We start from the raw sequence: 9413 nt of genomic DNA on the forward strand, positions 1-9413 counted from the left end.
GCAAACACGGGGACACTGTACACCAGGGAAGACAGAACGCAAGCGTGTCGGCCTTGATGACACCGACCTTACCCCATGCATCCTGGCACTTCTGCACTGCCACAGCGACACTACTAAGGATCTCACAGAGATCAAAGGCACTGTCCCCGAGGACCACACACAGATTTCAAACGCAAGACCTGTGCCACGCAAGGGGACCGGGAAGCTTCAGAGGGAAGAGTGGCTGTCCACAGCAGCGCACCTGGCATCGCAACAGTGCCACCATCTCTGCCCCGCCAACGGACTGCTCCAGATAAACCTCTGGCTGTTCTAAAAGCCTGCCTGCCACACGGGCCGGCCGCGTCATGCCCTCCGGGAGAAACACTTTCGCTTTGCACATTCCCAAACGAGGGAACAGAGTGGCCAAAGGGCATGTTCGCATAACTCAACTACCCCCAAGGAGACCGGCAAAGACGCCTCAGGATGTCTACATTCTCTACGTCCCGCAAGACACCCTTGGGGCGTCATTCGTCCGGCAATAGAATCACAACTCTAGGCAGGTTACCTACCTCCCCGCATCCACATGAACTGCCAAAGCCATCCCCTCCATAGGCAGCTGATGCCAGCCCATCACGAACATGACACATCCTTGGGAAGCCGAGGCTCCTCAGGATGTCTATCTTCTCTACCTCCCGTAAGACACCCTTGGGGCGTCATTCCTCCGCCAATGGAATCACAACTCTAGGCAGGTTACCTGCCTCCCCGCATCCACGTGAACTGCCAAAGCCATCCCCTCCATAGGAAACTGATGCCAGCCCATCATGAACATGACACATCCTTGGGAAGCCGAGGCTAGTGCCTGCACCAAATGATGCCAGCCCATGCCACAACATCACACAGGACCTGTCCTCATCACGCCTTACCTTTCTGTCCAGTCCATCGGCCACCACGCAGGCTTAAATACGGCCCTCGGTCCTCAACCCACTGCACCGTGACCCACTTGCAGCCAACACTGTGCCGGGAGCTGCAGTACAGGAGCACACAAGGGCAACAGCGAAGCCTACTCCCTCAGCACCCTTCTGCAGGGGCTGAACCCGAGCCCACCGCCACGCACTGCCCTAGACCGACCGGGCACTCTAGATCCCCACCGCGCCACACGCAACAACAGGGAAGGACACAGGCCAGGCCTGAGGCTCCAGGCTGCAACAAAGGAAGCTTGCTCTTTTCGGCTTCTGGACTCAAACCCAGAAGCGGCATGCACAAAGTGTGATCCTGGACAAAACACACCTACCCAAGCTGCAAGCTCACTGGGCCTAGAACAGCACACACTCCGACTCTGAAGACCAGAAGGGGACCTAGCTGCCTCGCAATCCCTCACCGGCCTTTCAGCAGGGACCTGCGATTCATGGACGACGCAGCTAATGTGCAGACACGGTTGACCCTTAGACGGGAGCCCCTCCAATGCTGGAGCACTGGGTCGTGCTTGCATGCATGGCGGCAGGGGACGCGGGCCCTAACTCCTCACTCTCCCCTACCCCTGAGAGAGGAAACGTCCTGGACCTCACTTTTGATGGGGAGACGGTACAGCCTTCTCACTGATTTTGCTCAGATTTTCCAAGGTATGCACACAAGGGTGTCATCATCGATCGAAGCACATGCTGGGACGCTGCAGAACACAACCGGGCAGGCCGCGGGGCTGTGCAGGGGAGCCTAGAGCTCGGAGTACTCCAAAAGAGTGGGGAATACACAGCCCTCAGGCCTCTCAGCAAGAGCAACAGTCAAACCACTCTTGCAGCCACTGGGCCCGTCTGAGGAAAACCTAACATCCAATGGCACATCTTGGGGTGGCTGAATGCCTACCGACCTGGGTTATCCACGTCCACGGTCGGCAACATGGCCCAGCTCTCTTGTTCCAGTTCTCCTCATCACCTCCAGTCGTCAGACCACGCAAACGTCCTGTGTTCTTTGCCATCGGCCAGCCTTGCCAATCAACTGCACCTGAGAAGTGGACAGAAATCACTCAGGAGTCAGACTTGCACCGGGGTCCTCTAGAACGTGATTCATGAGAACATTTCCCTGGGCTGGAGCCCCGAACATGCTTCACAAGGACCTCTATCCCTTACGAAGACCTGAATGTTTGCCTGACAGCACGACGGCAGTAAGTTAGGCACGTACGTTGGCCGTTGTGTGTGAGGGTGTATGTGTGTGTTCCTGCGTGCGCGCGGGCGTGACAGTGACTGCGCGGGATGACGCGCTTGGGGGTTTCTGTGTGGGCCTCTGAATCCGCGTCTTGGTCTTTGTGTATCCTTGAGGCCCTCGGCAGTGACCTTGAACAGTAAAAGTCGCAGTTTATACACAGCACCGAGGCTTTGGACCACCCCACTGAATGCAGAAAGTCCCCTGTCAGCTTCAAGAGGCCACATGTGAACTTTGACCCCCAGAGGCTGTTGAAATAGGCAACGGTCTCCCGCTCTCCCACAGCCATGCCTTCTGACCAAAGCACAAAGATTCGTCCAGACCTGCCTCCCGGCCGTGGGTGTCACATGTACATGGACCTGGAGACCCTGCCACCTAGGAGCACATCTGATGTCCACCTGGGGCCACTCCCAGCACTTTGGGAAGCAAGGAAACCTCCCATGGTTGGCGTTGACACTGACCTTCAGCTGGCTACAGGCAAGACGCAGCCCCGCACCTCACAAGGGGCTAGCGGACTTCAGCCCAAGTGCCACTTCTCGCCAACTAGGACAAATCACGTTCTGTGGACCCTTGGGAAAGCCCACCACGGGAAGTGCTGGGCTTTAGCAACCATGAGCCAGGTTGGAACCCCCTGACGGAAACTAGGCCATTTCCCCGGCCACGTCTCGCCAGCTCCCAGCCGGCACGTTTGGCAGCCCTAAACCCGGAGCCAACGCTCAAATGCTTGACAGCCTCGGCCTACGTGCCCACCTCCTGCCCGCACGGCGACTCGACCTTGCTGGAAGCCACAGACGCCATGCGAACATGGGGACGCTGTACACCAAGGAAGACAGACCGCATACATGTCTGCTTTGATGACGCTGACCACACCCCATGCATTCGGGCACTTCTTCACTGCCACAGCGACACTACCGAGGACCTCAGAGAGTACAAAGCCACTGTCCCCGAGGATCACACACAGACATTCAATGGAAGACCTCTGTCACGCGAGGGGACTTTCAAGTCTGAAAGGGCACAGTGGCTGTCCACGGCAGTGCACCGGGCTCCGCAACGGTGCCCCCACCTCCGGCCCGCATAAACCTCTGGCTGTTTGAAAGGCCCGCGTGCCACACGGGCCGGCCACCTCATGCCCTCTGGGAGAAACACTTTCGCGCTGCACATTCCCAGAAGAGGGAACAAAGCGGCCAAAGCGCACGCTCGCATAACTCACCTTCCTCCGAGGAGGCCGGCACCAATACCTCAGCATGTCCATCTACTCTAGGTGCCGCAAGACACCCTTTGGGAGTCATTCCTCCGGCAACGGGATCGCAGCTGATCACAATTTACCTACCTCACCGCATCCTCATGAACTGCCAAAGCCTCCACTGCTTAGGCAGCTGATGCCAGCCCATCACGAACGGGACACATCCTCGGGAAGCCGAGGCCGACACCTGCCACCCAATGATGACATTCTATTTCATGACATCACAAAGGTCCTGTCCTCATCATCCCTTACATTCCTGTCCCGGCCATCAGCAACCACGCAGGCTTAAACGGAGCACCGCCCTCGCCCCACCCCACGAGGACCCACTTGTCCCCAACACTCTGCCGGGAGCTAAAGGAGGGGAGCAGACAAGGGCAACACTGAGGCCTAATCCATCAGCCACTTTAGGCCGACGCCCACCCCGAGCCACACCCGTCCACAGCTCCGGCCTCACTTGGCAGTCAAGAAAGTCACCGTGCCAAACGCAAGAACAGGGAGGGCCACAGGCCTGGCCTGAGGCACCAGGCTCCAACCAGAGAACCTTGCTCATGTTGGCCACCAGAATTAAACCCCGAAGCGGCATGCACGAAGCGTGAGCCTGGCCCAAACACACTTTTCCAAGCTGCAAGCTCACTTGGCCTACACCAGCACACACTCCGACTCTGAAGACAAGCAGGAGAGCACGCCCTCTCGCATTGCCCCAATGGCCTTGCAGCAGAGACCTGATATCCATAGACGACCCAGCTTATGGGTACACACAGTCCACCCTCAGACAGGAACCCCTCTAATATTAGGAGCCCTGGGTGGTGTTTGCATGCATGCCAGCAGGGGACGCTGGCCCTCCCTCCTCACGGTCCCCTACCCCCCAGAGAGAGGAAACGTGCTGGACCTCAGTTTCGATGAGGAGACGGTAGAGGGTTCTCACTCATTTTGTTCAGATTTTCCAAGGAATGCATACAAGGGTGTCATCATCGATCCAAGCACGTGCTGGGAGGCTGCAGAACACAACCGGGCATGTCGTGGGGGCCTGCAGAGGAGCCATGACCCCGTAGTACTCCAAAACCCTGGGGAATCTACAGTCCTCAGGCCACTCAGCAAGAGCAACAGTCAATCCACTCTGGCAGCCACTGGGCCCGTTTGAGGAAAACCTCATATCCAATGGCACATCTCAGGGTGGGTGAATGCCTACCTTCCGGAGTTAGCCACGGTCACACTTAGCAACACGCGCCTGCCCCATTTTTCCAGTTCTCCTTAGCACCTCCAGTCATCAGACAACGCGAAGGTCTTCTGGTCTTTGCCGACGGCCAGCCTTGCCCAGCAGCTACACCTGAGAAGTGGACATAGATCACACAGGCTTCAGAATGGACCGGGTTCCCAAGAGAACATGATTCACACGAATGTTTACCTGGGCATGAGCCCAGACCCTGCTTCCCAAGGACCTCTACCCTTACCGAGAACTCAATGTTTGTCTAGCTGCACAACTGCAGGAAGCTAGGCACGTACGTTGGCCGGTGTGTGAGAGGGAGTATGTGTGTGTTCACGCGTGTGAACGTGTGTGACTGTGACTGGGCACGAGGACGCGCGCTTCTGGGCTTCTCTGTGTGCCTCTGAATCCGCATCTTGGTCTCTGTGTGTCGCTGTGGCCCTCTGCTGAGACCTCGAACAATAAAACCCACACTTTATACACAGCGCCCTGCCGTTGGACCCCCCAATTGAATGGAGAAAGACCCCTGCAAGCTTCAAGAGGCTGAATGTGAACTTTGACCCCCCAGGGGCGGTTGACATAGGCCACGGGAGATCCTGCCAGCTTGTAGCACATCTGATGTGCACTTGGGGCCACTCCCGGCACTTCTGGAAGCAAGGAAACAGCCTATGGGCGGGCCAATACCTTCGTGCAGCTGGCTACATTCAAGATGCAGCCCGGCACCTCTGAAGGGGCTAACCAAATTCAGCCCAAGTGACAATTCTCGCCAACTAGGCCAAATCACGTTCCGAGGGCCCATGGGAATGTCCACCACAGGAAGCGGTGGGCTTCAGCAGCCATGACCCAGGTTCCAACCCCACTGCGGAAACTAGGCCACCTTCCCGGCCAAGTGTCGCCAACGCCCAGCCAGAAGGGTTCGCGGCCCTGAATCCGGAGTAAGCGCTCAAATGCTTGACAGCTTCGTCCTGTGTGCCCTCCTCCTGCTCACAGGGCAACTTGACCCTACTGGAAGCAAACACGGGGACACTGTACACCAGGGAAGACAGACCGCAAGCGTGTCGGCTTTGGTGACACCGACCTTACCCCATGCATCCTGGCACTTCTGCACTGCAACAGCGACACTACTAAGGTTCTCACAGGGATCAAAGGCACTGTCCCCGAGGACCACACACAGATTTCAAACGCAAGACCTGTGCCACGCGAGGGGACCGGGATGCTTCAAAGGGAACAGTGGCTGTCCACAGCAGCGCACCTGGCATCGCAACAGTGCCACCATCTCTGCCCCGCCAACGGGCTGCTCCAGATAAACCTCTGGCTGTTCTAAAAGCCTGCCTGCCACACGGGCCGGCCGCGTCATGCCCTCCGGGGGAAACACTTTCGCTTTGCACATTCCCAAACGAGGGAACAGAGTGGCCAAAGGGCATGTTCGCATAACTCAACTACCCCCAAGGAGACCGGCAAAGACGCCTCAGGATGTCTACATTCTCTACGTCCCGCAAGACACCCTTGGGGCGTGATTCGTCCGGCAATGGAATCACAACTCTAGGCAGGTTACCTACCTCCCCGCATCCACGTGAACTGCCAAAGCCATCCCCTCCATAGGCAGCTGATGCCAGCCCATCACGAACATGACACATCCTTGGGAAGCCGAGGCTAGTGCCTGCAACCAAATGATGCCAGCCCATGCCACAACATCACACAGGACCTGTCCTCGTCACGCCTTACCGTTCTGTCCAGTCCATCGGCCACCACGCAGGCTTAAATACGGCCCTCGGTCCTCACCCCACTGCACCGTGACCCACTTGCAGCCTGTTGCAGTACAGGAGCTCACAAGGGCAACAGCGAAGCCTACTCCCTCAGCACCCTTCTGCCGGGGCTGAACCCGAGCCCACCGCCACGCACTGCCCTAGACCGACTGGGCACTCTAGATCCTCACCGAGCCACACGCAACAACAGGGGAGGACACAGGCCTGGCCTGAGGCTCCAGGCTGCAACAAAGGAAGCTTGCTCTTTTCGGCTTCTGGACTCAAACCCAGAAGCGGCATGCACAAAGTGTGATCCTGGACAAAACACACCTATCCAAGCTGCAAGCTCACTGGGCCTAGAACAGCACACACTCCGACTCTGAAGACCAGAAGGGGAGCTAGCTGCCTCGCAATCCCTCACCGGCCTTTCAGCAGGGACCTGCGATTCATGGACGACGCAGCTAATGTGCAGACACGGTTGACCCTTAGACGGGAGCCCCTCCAATGCTGGAGCCCTGGGTGGTGCTTGCATGCATGGCGGCAGGGGACGCGGGCCCTAACTCCTCACTCTCCCCTACCCCTGAGAGAGGAAACGTCCTGGACCTCACTTTTGATGGGGAGACGGTACAGCGTTCTCACGGATTTTGTTCAGATTTTCCAAGGTATGCACACAAGGGTGTCATCATCAATCGAATCACATGCTGGGACGCTGCAGAACACAACCGCGCAAGCCGCGGGGCTGTGCAGGGGAGCCTAGAGCTCGGAGTACTCCAAAAGAGTGGGGAATACACAGCCCTCAGGCCTCTCAGCAAGAGCAACAGTCAAACCACTCTTGCAGCCACTGGGCCCGTCTGAGGAAAACCTAACATCCAATGGCACATCTTGGGGTGGGTGAATGCCTACCGACCTGGGTTATCCACGTCCACGGTCGGCAACATGGCCCAGCCCTCTTGTTCCAGTTCTCCTCATCACCTCCAGTCGTCAGACCACGCAAACGTCCTGTGTTCTTTGCCATCGGCCAGCCTTGCCAATCAACTGCACCTGAGAAGTGGACAGAAATCACTCAGGAGTCAGACTTGCACCGGGGTCCTCTAGAACGTGATTCATGAGAACATTTCCCTGGGCTGGAGCCCCGAACATGCTTCACAAGGACCTCTATCCCTTACGAAGACCTGAATGTTTGCCTGACAGCACGACGGCAGTAAGTTAGGCACGTACGTTGGCCGTTGTGTGTGAGGGTGTATGTGTGTGTTCCTGCGTGCGCGCGGGCGTGACAGTGACTGCGCGGGATGACGCGCTTGGGGGTTTCTGTGTGGGCCTCTGAATCCGCGTCTTGGTCTTTGTGTATCCTTGAGGCCCTCGGCAGTGACCTTGAACAGTAAAAGTCGCAGTTTATACACAGCACCGAGGCTTTGGACCACCCCACTGAATGCAGAAAGTCCCCTGTCAGCTTCAAGAGGCCACATGTGAACTTTGACCCCCAGAGGCTGTTGAAATAGGCAACGGTCTCCCGCTCTCCCACAGCCATGCCTTCTGACCAAAGCACAAAGATTCGTCCAGACCTGCCTCCCGGCCGTGGGTGTCACATGTACATGGACCTGGAGACCCTGCCACCTAGGAGCACATCTGATGTCCACCTGGGGCCACTCCCAGCACTTTGGGAAGCAAGGAAACCTCCCATGGTTGGCGTTGACACTGACCTTCAGCTGGCTACAGGCAAGACGCAGCCCCGCACCTCACAAGGGGCTAGCGGACTTCAGCCCAAGTGCCACTTCTCGCCAACTAGGACAAATCACGTTCTGTGGACCCTTGGGAAAGCCCACCACGGGAAGTGCTGGGCTTTAGCAACCATGAGCCAGGTTGGAACCCCCTGACGGAAACTAGGCCATTTCCCCGGCCACGTCTCGCCAGCTCCCAGCCGGCACGTTTGGCAGCCCTAAACCCGGAGCCAACGCTCAAATGCTTGACAGCCTCGGCCTACGTGCCCACCTCCTGCCCGCACGGCGACTCGACCTTGCTGGAAGCCACAGACGCCATGCGAACATGGGGACGCTGTACACCAAGGAAGACAGACCGCATACATGTCTGCTTTGATGACGCTGACCACACCCCATGCATTCGGGCACTTCTTCACTGCCACAGCGACACTACCGAGGACCTCAGAGAGTACAAAGCCACTGTCCCCGAGGATCACACACAGACATTCAATGGAAGACCTCTGTCACGCGAGGGGACTTTCAAGTCTGAAAGGGCACAGTGGCTGTCCACGGCAGTGCACCGGGCTCCGCAACGGTGCCCCCACCTCCGGCCCGCATAAACCTCTGGCTGTTTGAAAGGCCCGCGTGCCACACGGGCCGGCCACCTCATGCCCTCTGGGAGAAACACTTTCGCGCTGCACATTCCCAGAAGAGGGAACAAAGCGGCCAAAGCGCACGCTCGCATAACTCACCTTCCTCCGAGGAGGCCGGCACCAATACCTCAGCATGTCCATCTACTCTAGGTGCCGCAAGACACCCTTTGGGAGTCATTCCTCCGGCAACGGGATCGCAGCTGATCACAATTTACCTACCTCACCGCATCCTCATGAACTGCCAAAGCCTCCACTGCTTAGGCAGCTGATGCCAGCCCATCACGAACGGGACACATCCTCGGGAAGCCGAGGCCGACACCTGCCACCCAATGATGACATTCTATTTCATGACATCACAAAGGTCCTGTCCTCATCATCCCTTACATTCCTGTCCCGGCCATCAGCAACCACGCAGGCTTAAACGGAGCACCGCCCTCGCCCCACCCCACGAGGACCCACTTGTCCCCAACACTCTGCCGGGAGCTAAAGGAGGGGAGCAGACAAGGGCAACACTGAGGCCTAATCCATCAGCCACTTTAGGCCGACGCCCACCCCGAGCCACACCCGTCCACAGCTCCGGCCTCACTTGGCAGTCAAGAAAGTCACCGTGCCAAACGCAAGAACAGGGAGGGCCACAGGCCTGGCCTGAGGCTCCAGGCTCCAACCAGAGAACCTTGCTCATTTTGGCCACCAGAA

General features: G+C 57.8%; 1 long non-coding RNA gene and 3 other non-coding genes across 4 annotated transcripts; all 4 read right to left on the reverse strand.

Moving 5' to 3' along the window:
- Nucleotides 1-1535: 1535 nt before the first annotated feature.
- LOC112063082 (small nucleolar RNA SNORD116) lies at nucleotides 1536-1628 on the reverse strand. Its single transcript, XR_002890913.1, has one exon. It is a non-coding gene; the product is annotated as a small nucleolar RNA SNORD116 (small nucleolar RNA).
- Nucleotides 1629-1848: 220 nt separating this feature from the next.
- LOC114485753 (uncharacterized) lies at nucleotides 1849-7312 on the reverse strand. The gene is made up of 3 exons (XR_003679073.1): nucleotides 7275-7312; nucleotides 4608-4745; nucleotides 1849-1977 (listed from the first exon to the last, which is right to left on the reverse strand). It is a non-coding gene; the product is annotated as an uncharacterized lncRNA (long non-coding RNA).
- On the reverse strand, nucleotides 4304-4396 carry LOC112063080 (small nucleolar RNA SNORD116). The gene has a single exon (XR_002890911.1). It is a non-coding gene; the product is annotated as a small nucleolar RNA SNORD116 (small nucleolar RNA).
- Nucleotides 6967-7059, reverse strand: LOC112063081 (small nucleolar RNA SNORD116). The gene has a single exon (XR_002890912.1). It is a non-coding gene; the product is annotated as a small nucleolar RNA SNORD116 (small nucleolar RNA).
- Nucleotides 7313-9413: the final 2101 nt, after the last annotated feature.

This window comes from Physeter macrocephalus, unplaced genomic scaffold (genome assembly GCF_002837175.3).
Source record: "Physeter macrocephalus isolate SW-GA unplaced genomic scaffold, ASM283717v5 random_2993, whole genome shotgun sequence".
Taxonomy (NCBI): Eukaryota; Metazoa; Chordata; class Mammalia; order Artiodactyla; family Physeteridae; genus Physeter; species Physeter macrocephalus.